The sequence below is a fragment of the Notolepis coatsorum genome (assembly GCF_963971535.1).
Source record: "Notolepis coatsorum genome assembly, chromosome: 4".
NCBI lineage: Eukaryota > Metazoa > Chordata > Actinopteri > Aulopiformes > Paralepididae > Notolepis > Notolepis coatsorum.
The window spans coordinates 68,108,455-68,126,139 of NC_140168.1; the positions used below are offsets into that span (position 1 = coordinate 68,108,455).

The window sequence follows — 17,685 nt, forward strand, 5'->3', positions numbered from 1 at the left end:
AGAGGTGGGGAGAGAGTTATAGAGAGAGGTGGCAAGAGTAAGAGAGAGAGGTGGAGAGAGATATTGATGAGAGAAAGAAAGAGAGTTAGTTAAGAGAGATGTGGACAAGATAGAAAGACAGCGAGTGAGAGAGAAAGAAATAGAGAGAGACAGGGCGTTTTAGACAGTGTGAGGAAGAGAGACAGAGAGAAAGAGATAGTATGTATGTGTGTGTGAGAGACAGTGGCGTCGCATGGGTAAAATAACAGAGGATGCACATTTTATTTTATTTAAGCCAAGCAGTCACCATGTACAGTATGGCTCTGCGGCCAGTCAAACCAAGCAGTCACCATGTACAGTATGGCTCGGCGGCCAGTCAAACCAAGCAGTCAACATGTACAGTATGGCTCGGCGGCCAGTCCAACCAAGCAGTCACCTAGCCCCTTTCGTGACGATATCGATAACTTTCTGCTCCTCAAGGTCGATACCGATAACCGATAATATATATATATATGTATTGTATTATAATTTATTTTTGTATGTATATTCCTGTAGTTTTGACCTAACCAGATTTATCATGACATGAGCGTTACTACTATGAACAAAACAAAGCCAAGAGAACAGTTTTGACTCTTCAAATAAATTGACTATATTTATTTTTCCAAATAAATATAATTTGAGTCAATCACAAAATTCACAATCCGTCAAAGTCATTAACAATGTGTTTCCCTGAACAATGAGTGAACTAAAAACCAACAGGTATTGTGCTTTGACGCTATAGGAGAGGAGACTGTTGTGGTCTTGGTCCATGAAACAACTATTACTTGGCATTTATAGGACAGCACGCCTCAAAAAGAATTAAATAAACCAAACAAACATCACAGGTCCATAATTATGTCCGTGGTGAAACTTACGTGCTGTGATTGCTGGCTGCTTTGTCACGTGTCTGGTGCGACCAGCAATCACAGCGCTCCTACTGTAAAATGCAGAAGCAGCCATTTTAGCGAAGGCTAGCTCATTGATTTTTTTACTCGTTTATAAAAATGATTTAAAATGTTTATTAGCAACGCCGAGCTTTCAAACCCTGCCACGTGTGTGTGTGAAACCCTAATGGAACGCTGGGTACCTTTGAAATTTATATCTGATATATTTTGGACCCACCGCTAGCTTTTAAGCAGTACTTGGTGGTGCAAATTAACCTGGCTACTACGGAGCCATAAGTGACTGCGTATTCGAGCCCCTGGCTTGCATCGCAGTCACGAAAGGGGCTACAACCAAGCTTGGTTATGTTAGTTAGCAATAGCAACCAAGCTAGCCTGATAACGTTAGTTAGAAACCAAGCTAGGCTGCTTACCTGGCCAATAATGTGGTCCTCCTCCTGGACAGATAGATTTGTTAAATCATAATATCCACAGTGGTGTGCTGTGCTGGTCCTCAGTAAAGATCCCGCCGGCGAAAAATAAGTTGCTAATAAAGTGCTATATGCTTCATTGCATATTCCAAAGTGCCCGCGAGGTGAAGACGTTTGGTCACGTTTGCTTTTAATGTGATTTGATTGGCCAGACGCAAAATTAGCATATATTCCCCTACCTAGAGAACCAAGCTGGGCCGTGTTAAGGCTTAGGAGCTAAGCCCAACCCAGCTTGAATCTTATTGGCTAATAATTAAGCAATAGGATGAATAAACAAACAAAAAAACAGCCTAGCATCCTAACCTTGTTCCCAGCTTTATCTCGTGAGCCTCCAGGCTGGCAGACTGTGAGTCAGTGAGTATGGGCCACAGTGACAGTGTTAGAGAGAGTGGGCGCAGTTTCGCTCGTTCGGTTAATTTCTCCAGGAGGGAGAAAATTATTATAACACAGACATGAAAAATAAAGATTTTTTAATTATTGTAAACTATAATAATAAAAAAATAAAAAAAATAATGTATTTAAATTTTTTTTTTTTTTTTTTTTTTTTTTATTATTGCAGAACAAAAATTATTAAAAGTCAGTACTCAACACATAATGCATAATGAAACTTTCAGTCAAGGTGGTTAAAATTACATGCAAGTACAGAAACAAGATAAAACAAAAATAGTCCATAATAACATTTTGACCGTATACAGTGTATATCCAAAAAATTACAATTATATAAATTATATAAAATTATATAAATGTTAGTATAGAATATACCCATAATACCTATTTTCTAAAACCCTACACACATATGCTCCAGCTCGAACCCCCCCCTCCCGGACCCCCCCTTGGATAGTACCTCCATTATCCCTCACTCCTAACCAGACACTACCATTATAAGCTAGCTTTTATTCTCTCCACCACTTCTACCCACATTGACATTTTGGATTCATTGAGACCCAGAATTCTTGCTGTAGATATTTCTTGATATATCACATCGAGATATGTAAGAAACCAAACTTTCCGGCAAATTTTTTCCGGTTGAAACCAGCGTGATGCGATCAGCTTTTTAGCTACTGTGATACCCGATAAAAACAATCTCTTTAGCTGTGGATTCACTGCAAACTCAAAAACATCATTCAATAGTAATACCGAGGGGTGTACAGTAGGGGTGGGAATCACCAGTTTCATCATGATACGATACGATATCGATTCTTTGGACAACGATACGATATTTGCCGATATCACAAAGTCTCTCACGATACAATACGATACGATTAGATTCAGGTGCCTGCGATCGATATGAGATGATATTATATGCCCATTTAACACAATCAGTAACATTTAGATCAACAAAAAAAAGGTAATGAAAATATCATTTGACATTTGTATTTTTGAGCTCTTCCAGACATTTAAAGGAAAATCAATCTATTGTTTTTAATACAAATAGACCTCCTGTTCACTGTAAAGTGCCACGTTTTTATATATTGAGCTTTAAACTTTAAGCTACATTTTTTGGAACTCAAAACTCACAACCTCCCTCTCCCAAACCGTTCCTACAACAATTTGTTGATGTTGCATGATCATGTATAGGCCTACATTTATTATGTATTATATTGTTTATGTTTAAATAACATTTAAACATCAAACTCCTCTGACCTCATCTGGTCTTTCCAAAGACGCGCGCACACACACACACAGAAAGGGAGAATGCTATGCTGTAACGTCTACACACACGGAGCTACTGCTGTTGTTCTTGGGAGGATATGAGACTCGCCACAGGATTTTCAAAATAAGAGTATCGATATGAATCGATCTTATTACATTGCATCGATCCGATTCGATTGTTGATAATTACATCGATGTATCGATCTGGATCGATGTATCGTCCCACCCCTAGTGTACAGGTATATTCCAAGATACGAGTTTTGATAACTGTTGGGACACATCTTTCCAGAATGCCTTAACTGGTGGGCAGTCCCAATACATGTGTATAAATGTTCCTTCGTCCCCATTTGTACATTGGGAGCATTTGGAGTCTTGTTTAAGCCCCATTCTGCACAGTCTTATAGGAGTCAAGTATGTCCTGTGAATATAGTTCAGATTGATTTGTTGATGATCCGGGTTCCTTGATGTGAGTCGGACATTTGCCCAGGCTCCTTGCCAATCAAAGTCATTTTCCAGGTCTGGTATATCCCTCCTCCAGACAGTGTCTAGTTGAAGGGTTTCATACGAGGACGTTAGTAATTGATAATAAAAACCTGATACAAAACCTCCTAATGTTTCTCCTTCATAGAAAAATTTGTGGAATCTGTGGTGTTCAATTGGTATGAGTAATGGAACACCGTGAGACCTCAGACATAGTCGTAACTGTATATAAAAAAGCCATGTGGACTCGGTGAGGTTAAACTTTGTGCATATTTCGCCATAACTACAGAAGCCCTGGTTATTAAAAATATCCCCTAATGAGTGTATGCCTTGCTCTTCCCATATAGGGAATCTTATAGGGCGTTTTCCCATTAAGAGTGCATTGTTATTGAATATGGGAGTGTGATTATGCCATTCTTGAGGGTTAGGATATTTCTTTTGTGTTTCCCGCCATGTTCTGATTGCATGGGTAATTATGGGGCCAAATTCCCGCTCACAATGTTTGATTGAAAGTTTAGTGTGTGCTAAATTTAATTTTTTTTAATTTTTTTTACTGTTTATATTTTTGGGGAAGCTTGGCTTCCCTTGGCTTCCATGAATATTCGCCACTGAGAGAGAGAGGGTAAAGAGATAGTGTGTGTGTGCATGTGTGTGTGTGCGTGCGTGCGTGTGTGTGTGTGTAAGTGAGAGAGAGACAGACAGATAGTGAGTGTGTGTGTGAGAGAGAGAGAGAGAAGAGAGAGAGAGAGAGAGAGAGAGAGAGAGAGAGAGAGAGAGAGAGAGAGAGAGAGAGAGAGAGAGAGAGAGTGGGGGGTCAGAACAGCTCAGACTTCAGTGAGTCAGCACTAGATATTCCCTCTGTGTGTGTGTGTGTGTGCGTGTGTGTGTGTGTGTGTGTGTGTGTGTGTGTGTGTGTGTGTGTGTGTGTGTGTGTGTGTGTGTGTGTGTGTGTGTCTGCATGTGTGTGTACGTGTGTGTTTGTGTGTGTGATGATGGAGGGGGAAAATAGATGCGGTGTTTGCTTTCACTCCAGCGTGGGAGGAGACGTGACCTCGAGGCACTGGACACACACACACACACACACACACACACACACACACACACACACACACACACAGGAAAACCACACCGTAAGCTGTGTGTGTGTGTGTGTGTGTGTGTGTGTGTGTGTGTGTGTGTGTGTGTGTGTGTGTGTGTGTGTGTGTGTGTGTGTACTTAAAGAAGTACAACATTGCTGCACTACTGTACTATCAGTGAAACATAGATCATTGAAGACCTCCCTACGCGCCGGAGTGCCTTGATCTGTGAACAAGCCCCTGTGCTTCACGAGGCGAGGCCTTCGCCTGTCAAAACTTTTACCATACATCATCCTCTTTCCGCTCTTTAGCTTTTCAGTTGGCAAACAGGTTTTTAGACCTTCGGGGATGCGCTGATACAGATGCTAGTATTTGGCAAAGCAGTCACCCAAGACAAACTCCTGTACATCCATGTGTATCTATTTATCCAATATAGGTGAATCTGATTCTGAAATACTCTTATCTGTATCATTGAATTTCCTCAACGCTAAGACCTGAGGCCAGGAGTCACATGTAATGTGTTCAGATAAAAGACACTTAACCCTTTCACTACCACACTACCACACAAGGGTTAACCCTTTCACTCCGACAATACAGAAGGTTAACCCTTTCACTGCCACACAACAAAGGTTTAACCCTTTCAATGTTCTCCTGGTTTCGCATGTAGCAGGAACATGGTTTATATCTCAATCATTTCTGTGCAGTGATTCCAAACTAATGGTCGCGTAGCAAAAAGTTGAGAGGTCAGATTGGTGTCCTTTTCAGAAACAAATCATGTTTTTCCGCTGCTAGCAGAAAACCTATTGTACAGTCATCTATTTTATCCGTCCTTGACTATGTCCCTAGACGCTATTTACCACAGCGCGCTTCGTTTTCACCAGTCTTTTATTTGTATATAAAGCTTTGTCTGGTAAACTCCCCGAGTACCTGTGCTCACTGCTGACTTCTAGGGTCATGGAACAACATACTCGCTCACAAGCTCTTGTTCGCCTGGATGCCCCTCGAGTGAACACCAAGGCAGGAGAAAGTGCTTTTAGTTTGTATGCCCCGCAGAGGTGAAATAAACTTGTGTCCTTAAAATCATTTAGTGTCCTTATTGAAGACATGCTATGTATGGACTGTTCGTGCTTCTCTTAGCTGTTAACTGATATGTACATTATTATTATTATTATTATTATTATTATTATTATTATTATTATTATTATTATTATTATTATTATTATTATTATTATTATTATTATTATTATTATTATTATTATTATTATTATCTTTAATTTAGATTTAATTTCTCCCTGCAATTCATTATTTAACATGATGTGTGCTTGTATATATGTATGTATGTATGTATGTATGTATGTATGTATGTATGTATGTATGTATGTATGTATGTATGTATGTATGTATGTATGTATGTATGTATGTATGTATGTATGTATGTATGTATGTATGTATGTATGTATGTATGTATGTACCTATGTATACTATATGCAATGTGTGTTCTATGTCCAAATGCTGTAATCAGGGTGATGTTGAAAAAGAGAGCTTGCTCTCTCAACTGTCTTCCCTGTATAAATAAAGGTTTCAAATGAAAAAAATCAAATCTATACTGTTCTGTGAAAACCATGGATTGGATTGGTACTCCAAACTCTGACAATACGTTAAAGGTGTAGTAGTCTTTGACGACCGGCTGAACTCGCTCACATCGCCTCAACAACCAGAACCTGCAGATTCTTCCTGAGCAGGATGAAGGATCCGCCCCTTCCTGACAAATGAAGCCACCCAACTTCCTCCTGCGATCAACAGGTATGTCTCGCCTCCACTACTGCAACACACTGCAAGCTGGTTTACCGGCTAAGCCACTTCAACTGATACAGAACGCCTGTGATCTCCAATCTACCAAGGTTACCCCACTTCTTAGAGAGCTGCACTGGCTTCCCATCGCTGCATGAATATACTTCAATACTGTAGCATACCGTGCAGTGAGGGGAATGGCTCCCTCCTACCTCTGGTCAATTGTCTCTAACTACACTCCCTCAAGACCCCTAACGCTCTGCATCTTCTGGCGGCCTCAGACCCACTCCTATCCAAGCTCCTGTGGGGTCATCAAAGTGAAGCAGGCTATTCTCGGTCCTCGCTCCACAATGTTGGAACAAACTCCCCACCACAGTCAGAACAGCTGAAACCTGGCCAATTTTTTGTTATCGACTAAAAACACACCTCTTCAAACAATATCTGAAATATTTAAAGAAGAATACAAAAAATAACCTTCGTAATATTGTGTACCTTACTACTATGCTACTTATATTTCAACCTATCATGCTAATATGTCTACAGAGTGTAACACTCAAGTTCGACACTATTTCACGAGCAATGCCACTAGCCAGTGATGTTGTTGAATTGTAGAGTCCTTTCTCAGTGTCGAGTGCTTCATACAGGACATATCACAGCTCCGGCTGGAGGGCCACTAAACTAATGTCATGGGGCCAAGAAACCCTGGAGCCTACTGCCCTGTGCACCCGAATCAAAGCAGCTTGAAGCACAGCATGAATTGTGGTGAGAAAGGACTCTACTCTTTCAGCAACCTGACTGGTGAGTATGACATGGGGCTAGGGGTTCCAGAATTCAGAATTAACTATTTCAACTTCAGCACTCAGAATTGGTGTTTATACCCTTAGGAAATGTTATATTAAATAACATCGTATGTATACATATGGCTTTTCCACCAAATTGTTTAATAAACTACTTTTTGATAAACTTTTAGCAGCATCTCTACATCTGTATCCTCATTAAAATGGCAAGGATCTATGAATATGCAAATTGGAAACAAGCGCCCATTGATATTCACCAGGAAATCCAAGTCGGCAGCTTATAGGTATGTCGATATCACTCATATGCGCAGTGTGCGCTGAAGCAAAGGTGTCAAGTTACTACATATTGAACCGTGATAGGTTCGACCTATTAGTGACATCACACACGCAATTCAATATATCAGGGAAGTACAGAGAACCTCTATATCTCCAGGGGAAAAAGGCACTCTAATGACAAGTTTTGCACAAATAACAATATTCATAGTCAAAAGCCTCCAAGAGGAACCGTCAAATAAATGTTTTTGAGTCTTTAAAACTTTACCAGAGCTGGGGAGGTGGAGCAAGCTTGGCAGAGTGGGTGGAGCCTGCCGTTCAGTTGAAGGCCGGCGACCAATCAGTGCTGCTGTTCCTAGTGGGTGGTATGGATCTCTCCAACAATGAGAGAGCACTATGCCGCGTGCTGCACACACTGTCTCTCCACGTCAGCCTGTGTCCAGGTGCTCTCACCATTCCCTAGAGAAAGAGAGAGAAAGAGAGAGAGATTGTTAGCACAAAGAAGTCATAGCTCTTCCCTCGGATGTAAAAAGAAAACCAGTACAAATGCAGTAGAAACACAGTAGAAATGCAGTAGAAACAGTAGAAACACAGTAGAAACACAGTAGAAATGCAGTAGGAACACAGTAGGAACACAGTAGAAACACAGTAGAAACACAGTAGAAACACAGTAGGAACACAGTAGGAACACAGTAGAAACAGTAGAAACACAGTAGGAACACAGTAGAAACACAGTAGAAACACAGTAGGAACACAGTAGAAACACAGTAGGAACACAGTAGGAACACAGTAGAAACACAGTAGGAACACAGTAAAAAACACAGTAGAAACACAGTAGAAACACAGTAGGAACACAGTAGGAACACAGTAGAAACACAGTAGGAACACAGTAGGAACACAGTAGGAACACAGTAGAAACACAGTAGGAACACAGTAGGAACACAGTAGAAACACAGTAGGAACACAGTAGGAACACAGTAGGAACACAGTAGAAACACAGTAGCCCCTTGGTGTAATGAGGTTGAGACACAGCCGCTTGGTGAACAGACTCCCCAAATTCGCTGCCTGAATGGGATCCTTTCCTGGTGGAGTGTTGAGTGCAAAGTAGCTAGGCCTGGGTGAAAGGTAGCTAGGCCTGGGTGCAAAGTAGCTAGGCCTGGGTGAAAGGTAGCTAGGCCTGGGTGCAAAGTAGCTAGGCCTGGGTGAAAGGTAGCTAGGCCTGGGTGCAAAGTAGCTAGGCCTGGGTGAAAGGTAGCTAGGCCTGGGTGCAAAGTAGCTAGGCCTGGGTGAAAGGTAGCTAGGCCTGGGTGAAAGGTAGCTAGGCCTGGGTGAAAAGTAGCTAGGCCTGGGTGAAAGGTAGCTAGGCCTGGGTGAAAAGTAGCTAGGCCTTTCTTTTGATATTGATTATATCACAATTAGGGATACACCGATCCGACTTTTTCAGTCCCGATACCTGGATTTGGGTATCGGCCGATACCGAGTACCGATTCGATACCATTATCTGAAATGGAAAAAGAAAAATGAAAAAAATCTAACCCTAACTAACCTTACTGTCATGCACTTGTCCTAATATACTAACCTACACTGTAGCATGCAACACTCAGCTGATAGAGTTGTGCCCTTCCTGATGATTTGTCGTTTGGATAAAAGAGTTTATGTTCAATTAATAAACTGTATGCCTCACTGTGTGGAAGAGACTGGGATCATTATTTTGTGCAAGGCAACATCAGGCTTGACTTGAAACATTACTTTCCTAACTTAGTGATGAATTGTTATTTCTTATTTTATTTCTTATTATAAAAAAAGGATATCGGATCGGTTCATCCCTAATCACAATCTCTGGTATCAGGTATCAGGGCTTGATGCTTACTCTTCCCCCAAGGAGCACACAAAGAAATTTAGGAGCACAGTGAATAATGTTGGCACCGATACTTATTTTCAGTAGGGTTGGGTATCGTTTGTATTTTATCGATTCTGCTTATCAAATCCTGTTCTTAACGAATCTCTGTTCTGATTCTAAAACGTTTGGTGGAGGAGAAAATTTAATATCAAGAACCAAAACAACTCTACCTTTCATTCTCGGCAGATTTATTGTAGGCTATATTATAGTCAGTAAATTGTAAACCCTGACATGAAGGTATCTTTTTCTCTTAACCTGCTGTAACTTAGCCGTTCGTTTTTGTCATCCGTTTCTGACGCATTATGACAGGAATATAACAAAGGAGGCGTATTAATTTCATTAATATTGCTGTGGATGATAATTTTGCTTCTCTATTACATAAGGAAGGAGACAACTGTTGCCAAGGAATGTAAGCCATTCACCATAAATCACTGCTCAGCAGGGGTGTAAAAAGTACCCAGAAATTAATACTTGCGCGAAAGTATATGTATCAAAGTGGTACTCAAGTAAAAGTCAGAGTATCTGGCTAAAAACACACTTGAGTAAAAGTAAAAAAGTTTCGACTTTGAAATGTACAAAGTAAAAGTACAAACTTTTTTTCTGACTGTCTATTGTTCTGATAGCAGGTGTAGCAGGTGTTTAATCAAAGATCCCCACTTTCTAGTCTTGCACAAGGACCAATCAGCATGGGTATGGATGGGTTAATTTTCCATTGATGGGGATTTGATTGGCCGCAGGATTAATAACGTTAACGTTAGTTCGGCCAGAGAAACAGATAATACTAATTAAAATTGTTGGACCTGCGAGATTTGTACTTGTAAGGAGTAAAAAGTATGTTTCTTTTTCTCTGAAATGTAATTGAGTAAAAGTACAAGTATACAGACCTAATAATACTCGAGTAAAGTACAAATCCCCCAAAACAGTATTGTAACGAAGTACAATTACTCAAGTACTTTACACCCCTGCTGCTCAGTGACATTCATCCCTGCCTGTGCTCATTTTCCTTTACATCACTAAAGTTAAAGGGGTTTTCTTTACTAAGGGATTAACTGGACTTGGCAGGGCAGTTGAGCAGATCTTTTGTTCAATGCAGCCACTGACCTGAAGATCATTGCACTGTCAGCTTGCAGGATGTAATCTTTACTCGCACATGTGCTCGTAAATTATTTCTCCGGTTCGCACACGTCTATATTTAGCCCTGGGTATGGAAAATGACATGTAAAATCCAATCGATGTTTATCGTATCAGTCCCGCATGGTAATGGCAAGTGTGATACAATCAATTTAAACTAAGATTTTCATCTGAAATGCTAAATGGTGGACATGGGGCGGTTCCAGTGACAAGGTATGAAGTCCTTTGTCAGTCAGACTTAGGGCGCTTTCACATATAGTTTTGGTGGACTCGGTGCGGTTCTGGTGGTGAAGTTGCAACATTGTTGCATTCGTCATTTGGTTCATCTGCATTCACATTGCAATTTGTCAAGCGCACCAAACTTTCTGAACAATGTCACGCGGTCGAAAAGGGCGCTCGTCTATTGGACACAATGGAGAGTGGAAATCCCTCCCCTTCAGGAAGTGAAATCCGCGAAAACACAAACAGCCGCAAGAAGCGTGATAGTAGAAGAGACGTGGCATTGATCCATCGTTCGATTATAACCCATTACCGCCATCCTCTCGCTAAACAACTTGTACACCTCGTTGTTTTTGTGAGTGCCCACAAGCAGCTGTTTTATTTGGTCTTCTGCCCATATGTCGATCAGGGCTTTCACTTCATCATTCGGACATTCGCCCAAGTCTGTCCACGAGACATGTTTACAGTGTGCTTGTTTTGCAGTGAATGCCGCGTGACGCAGTGTTTTTTTCTTCCTTCTACCCAAGATGCACAGTTTATCAGGTCACTTCCTATATTTGGTCCGCGTTTGGTCCGATGAAGCGAACCGAGACCTATGTTTTTTGGCGGACCAGAGTTTGCGTGTTTGGTCCGCACCAGAGTTCGACTGCACATTCACACCACCCCAAAAAAGCAGACTATCGAATTCTGGTCCGATAGTCCGGACCAAACAGCTCTGGTGTAAAAGCACCCTTACTGTACTGTGTAAAATGAGTAAGGCTGAGACCATTTGGAAGAATCGATAAATCGGAATCAAATTATCGATAAATATCGATATTTATATTAGTATTAATATATATTTTTTTAATACATTTATTTAATTGTTTTTTTATTATTATTAAATGTATGTTTATTTTGCAGCAATTCTTTGTCGTTGCCACCATCTTTAGTGTTACAGATTTCCCCATTCAAAACTACCACAGTGATCCTCCTCATTTTATAGTCGATGGTCTCTGGATGTGATGGAGGAGTGCACTGCATATTGAATGCACAGTGCAGAGTTGCAATTCAACTGAATTTACATGAAATGGGGATGTTTTAACTAAAACATGCCACAAGACCTAGTATTTTAGTATAGTATAAGGTATTTAAAAATAGAAATTAAAAAGAAATATATATGCAAATATATCGATATGTGACACCACTTATCGATATCACGCAGTTATCGATAATTATCGATATATCGATAAGTGGTCTCAGCTTTAAAAAGGAGTACATTTAGACCTTTTGTTATACCACCATGTGGCCGATTGGTGTGATGTTTGTTGTGATGACTTAGCATGCCAATATCGATCATTGAGGCAAATGTCTCTAGCACGTACATTTTAGAATAATTTTACAGCGATTTTGGGGTGGACCGACCGACAGACTCTGCAAGTTGTCACATATTATCATGGATTTGCAGGCAAAGATCAAAGGACCCTTTCTAGGTAAGCACGGGTAAAGATATGGCAACCACTTCTTGGAATTGACTGAATTTAAGCCATCCCTGGTAGAAATGACAGTTGATGTATTGACTTTGGCTGTGTATACTCAAGGCCTTCACAGGTTTCTGCCTTGACAAGAGTGTTAGCCAAGCGATGGACCCAGGCCAACGTTGTAAACAGTGTTTCTCTGTATCTCCCAGGTGGCCCGGTATTTAGAGACTGAGACTGAACCGTGACTGCAAGCTTATGGGTTTGATCCCTGTTGCAGCCTATTTGTCCATCCCTGTCTAAGGGTCCTTGAGCAAGGCACTGGACCCCTCCACCTGCTCCAACAGTGCCACAAAGGGTTAATCATGCACTCTCAGGAAATGCCCCAAGTAAAAAGAGAAAAGTATACTTACATATTATTTTCTGAAAGTACTTTAGTATACTTTTTATGTATTCAGAAAGTATACTAAAGCTGTGTTCAATTGTACTTAGTTGTACTTACGATGTACTTAAATATATAAAAACTATACTTTTGATCTCTATCTTGATCTATAAGTCTCTACTCTATCTTTACTGACTGAATTATAAGCCTCTGGTCTTGGCCAATGTGTCGCAGACTAGACTTCCTGTGAGAGCGAGAGAGAGAGAGAGAGAGAGAGAGAGAGAGAGAGAGAGAGAGAGAGAGAGAGAGAGAGAGAGAGAGAGAGAGAGAGGGAGAGAGAGAGTGTGTGTGTGTGTGTGTGTGTGTGTGTGTGTGTGTGTGTGTGTGTGTGTGTGTGTGTGTGTGTGTGTGTGTGTGTGTGTGAGAGTGAGAGTGAGAGTGAGAGTGAGAGTGTGTGTGTGTGTGTGCGCGTGTGTGTGTGTGTTAGGGCTGCATGATTTTGGGAAATAATCTAATTGCGATTTTTCTGACAGATATTGCGATTGCGATTAATTTTGCGGTTATAATATAAAAAAAATTATTGTAAAATGTGGCTTGCATCTGGCCTACGCATGGGTCTTTTCGGGTCTTGACAATTTTTCTTTTTACCTGGGAACGGTACCTTTTTTCTGTACTTTACTCTCCCCCTCTGAAGTCTAAACTTCACAACACACAATCTAAAACCCCTTACCTCCCTCTCCCAAACCGATCTTGTATCTCAAATCGCAATGGGACTTCCTGGTTAAACAAATGTAAAAAAAAGTTTAAAAAAGAAAATAATAATAATTGCGTTTTTATTTTTAATTTTTTTATAATTGCATCATTCCAAATCGCGATTTCGATTTAAAATCGATTAATCATGCAGCCCTAGTGTGTGTGTGCGCATATGTGTGTACATTCGCCATTGCACAGTACAGTATGTGCATTTCTGTGTGTGTAGTGATATTTTCCATACTACAGCAACCATACAGTATGCTTGGATGGGCAACTGAGTCGTCTCTCTCTCTCTCTCTCTATTCAGAACAAACACATGCCGCTATTTATACACCCGTGGGCCGTCGGCATGGTAACCATGCTTTGTTTACCTGCATCACACACTTGTTTCAGGGTGTTCCACATTCTTTTTCTACAGTTTCAAAAGTTGCTATTTGGAGGTTAGTCACGACTCCTCCGCCGGGGCTAGCCGGTTCGTCTGTGGTGTTGAGCAAGGTTGCAATTTGCTGAAATGCCTTTAGGTATTGCATGATCCGTCCAGAAGATACTGTCTCTCTATGTGTGCTGTGTGTGAGCTCCTGTTGCCATTGTTCCATTTGTGTCTGTTGTACTGTGGAACCTGGCAGATTTTAGACCAGCGTTGCTATTTTTGCAAGTGTATGTGTGTGGTGGTGGGGGGGGGGGGGGGGGGGGGGCACATACTGACTCTATGATTATGATTATGATTATAGAGTGTATACAGTGCCTACATTTGGGTTATTATTTGAAGATACAATTTCCTTGCATAGAAGTGTTGTTGATATATATCTGTACCACTGTACATTTCACATTTATGGTAATTTATAAAAAATAACGGGCTGTCAGGCATGGGCGCGCACGTCGCAGCACTTTCCCTCGTCTGCCGGCTCCAGGCTGCGTTTTTGCCGATCAACCAATACATTTGTTGGAAAGTTGAATTTGCCGCCTTTTGATCGCCATCCTACTCAACCTATTGTGTGCTTCCAGTCTCGAGTTACAAGACGAAACATCCGACGAGCATCATTTGACAAGCCATTCGGACAAGTGACCACGTCCAGTTTGACCAGGTCCTGAATGGACCTCTGATTATTGACCACCTTTGTGGTCTTCATTAGCACTTCATTAGCATGTGCTATAAGTATAAAGTATAATAAATGTGTGTGTGTGTGTGTGTGTGTGTGTGTGTGTGTGTGTGTGTGTGTGTGTGTGTGTGTGTGTGTGTGTGTGTGTGTGTGTGTGTGTGTGTGTCTTCGTGTGTGTGTGTCTTCGTGTGTGTGTGTCTTCGTGTGTGTGTGTCTTCCTGACGTCGGTCTACTTTTTATGTATTCAGAAAGAATACTAACATTGTGTGGAATTGAAACCACTTAAGTTGTACTTAGTGTGTTAAAAGTTGTACTTAAGATGTGCTAAAATATATTGAATGTATACTTTTGATGTATTTTTGGTTACTTTGCTTATCAAAATAGTACACTTTTAATAAAGTACAACTTAAGTTTGGTAAATATCTTCATTACTGTACTTAGATTATTACTTAGATAAATGACTATACTAAACATCTGCTTTGAATTAGTACATGAAAGCACATAAGAGGTACCAGAAAACATTGCAAGTATACTCTCAGAAAAGTACAGATGGGTAAAACTTTTAACACACTTTTTGACTTGGGTAAATATTGGTTGAAAAATAAATGTCCTTTTATTTTGTACTGCTTGACATACAAGTACACCTTAGACAGGAGAGCGCTGGTGTATTCTTCTTCATTACAGCCACCAAGGTTGTTTCCCCTAGCAACGGTAGGGGGTAGGGGGTGGTGTGGTGTCCTGAGGTCAAGATGCAGGGCTGTTCAGAAGTCGAACTTGTGAACAACAAAGTCATTACCATGGCAACAGAAATCAGGTCAGCTGATCGTGTGTCACTTGGACAGGACTGAAGATAGAAACAGATACTACACAATGTCATTCCCCACTGTGTTACTAATTTAACACAAACACACGTATGTGAAACTCACACACCCTGGTATACACCCTTGTGTATACGAATGTTATTATACAGTAGTTAACTAAAACTAAACTAAAAACTAAAACTAGGTGTGGAAATACATTGTAGTTAACTGGAATAAAAACACAAACTAGACAAAAATGTATTTAAAAAAACGAAAACTGAGGCGCAGTTTAGATGGAAACGCTTGCGGGTGAATCCGGCTAAATATTTTTCCGGCTGTGCCTTTTGTTCATACGGCAACGCCGTTTTTGAAGTGAAAAAAGTGAAATCCTAGAAACGATACACCTTCGCGCTATCATCTGAACAGTCAAACCGCATAAAACTATGACGAAAGGGTTCTCAAGGTTCTCATCACGTACTGCTTACGTCAGTAGCCTAGAAGCGTAAACAAAGCGAACAAGCATGTCTGATTCTATCCACGGAGATCACTTGAAGGCTACATTGGCAGTACTTTTAAATACACAAGAATCAGTCCAGCGGCTATCACAACTATTAGTGACTGGAGCCACTGTCTGTGTGTGACCAGGGAGCGAAATTAACTTTTTGACTCACCGGCCAGTGGCGGGTAGATGGGAAGAATCTACCCGCCAAGCATATTTCTTACCCGCCAACTTTTTTTTGATAAAATTTTTTTTTATTATTATTTTATATAGATTTTTTTTTAATAAAATATATATATTATATAATCATACTTGTGATTGTGTTATCTGTGAGACATCGCCACCTCGCTGTCTGCAAACAGCTCCACTGTCTGTGTGTATACTCGAGTGGCCTCCAGCTCCAGCAAGGATTCTCCGGGGGTGCAGCTGGACCCTAAACGCTACATTCAGCATGCAAAAGAATTCTCCGGCGCTGCACCTGGACCCCCATGCGATGTAAACCAGGGACTCGAATACGCATGTTGTTGTAGGACATTGATGCCAAGAGCTATCTGTAGCTACTGCTGGATGGCGTTGGGACAACGCCTCAGTGAACTATTTAGTTTACTGCGACATTTCGTAGTGACTAGTTACCTAGCCAACGGAGGTATTATGCACTGGACTATTGCTGGAGGATTTGTTGATGTCGGGAGCTATCCGTAGCTAGCCGGCTGGATAACGTTACACAATGCCTCGTGTATTAAACTAAGTGAATAGTTGACTGGGTCATTTTGTAACGGTAGCTAACGTTATCTCACGAAGGTCCCACACTGACTAGACTAACGTCACAGTGAGGCAATAGCCTCTGTTTACATGCAGGCATACAGCCAGGGGTAGGAGCAGCAGTGCTAACTAACGTCACGGTGACTCGGAGGCAATAGCCTCTGTTTACATGCAGCATACAGAAACAGGTGGGGACTGGGAGGGGGTGGCAGCAGCAGTGCGCGGTGCGCGCTTCATGTCTGCTGAGACAGCGAGTGAGAACTCCGCTAAAGAATTGGATCATGATTTTCGGTTTTCACATGACTATTTGATTGCCCGTCACACGGCGCTCAGACGTCTCAGTGGGAGGCGCCAAACGTAAAAACTGAGCGCAAATGGCGGGTGGCGCTCTCTAGTTTCGGTCCCTGTGTGTGACTCTGCTTTGGTCCAATCACATTCCCCCACCCACAGTCTGCGAATCAGAGGCAGAGTAGGGCTGGTCTTCACAGCACGCCTGGTTGTCTCAACGACCTGAGGCCGTGTAGCGTATGGGTTAGCGGGGCTCCGTTGTCTCGAGTCGACCACACTTTTACAGCCTCGTCTGCACGAAGAATTCCCTCCCAAAACACTAGTCTAAACGCAAAATTAAAAGTGAGACCGCAAGACGACTTCTGCGGTTTCTGTTCAGACTCTCTCCGTCTAAACATGGCATATTGTGTACTTACAAAACGAACTAAAATGGAATAAAAAAAATACAGAAATGTCTTTAGTTTTAGCCTAGCTGTTGGCCAAAAACACCTCTCCCGGAGTTTTAAGCTAGGCTATTATCTGTTTCTATTCATTTGTACTAAGCTAAGCTAGCTTGTAGTCGGATAGCTTTCGACTGAATGCGCGGAGAGGAAATTGGTATCCATCTTCTTGTCTGACTGTGAAGAAGGCGGTCAGTGTATTTCCCATAATGTCGGCCTGTTCCTTTAACTGTAAAATCCATTTGGAAACAGCTGTGGAGGCCGGCGTGGCCTGGTTGAATGGGAGATAGCGGGATGTATCTGACCGTGGGATCAATCCATCAATCATTGATAAAAGCAGGTGTAACTCCGACAGCTCATGTACCACATCGGTGCCAAGACTGATACAAGGGGTCATGAGGGCATTAAGATAAGAGCACACACACACACACACCTGTACGTGCACTCATTCACTCTTTTACACATACACACATACTATAAACCCCATGTGCTATCCC

The 17,685-nt window shown here is 41.4% G+C and overlaps 1 long non-coding RNA gene across 1 annotated transcript in view; it reads right to left on the bottom strand.

The window, feature by feature from the left end:
* The window catches only part of LOC311227401, a 224,417-nt gene that overhangs the window by 125,108 nt on the left and 81,624 nt on the right, over nucleotides 1-17,685 (bottom strand). The window contains exon 2 of the long non-coding RNA XR_014619594.1: nucleotides 7,729-7,919. This is a non-coding gene — a long non-coding RNA (uncharacterized lncRNA). The remainder of the gene's footprint in view (nucleotides 1-7,728; nucleotides 7,920-17,685) is intronic.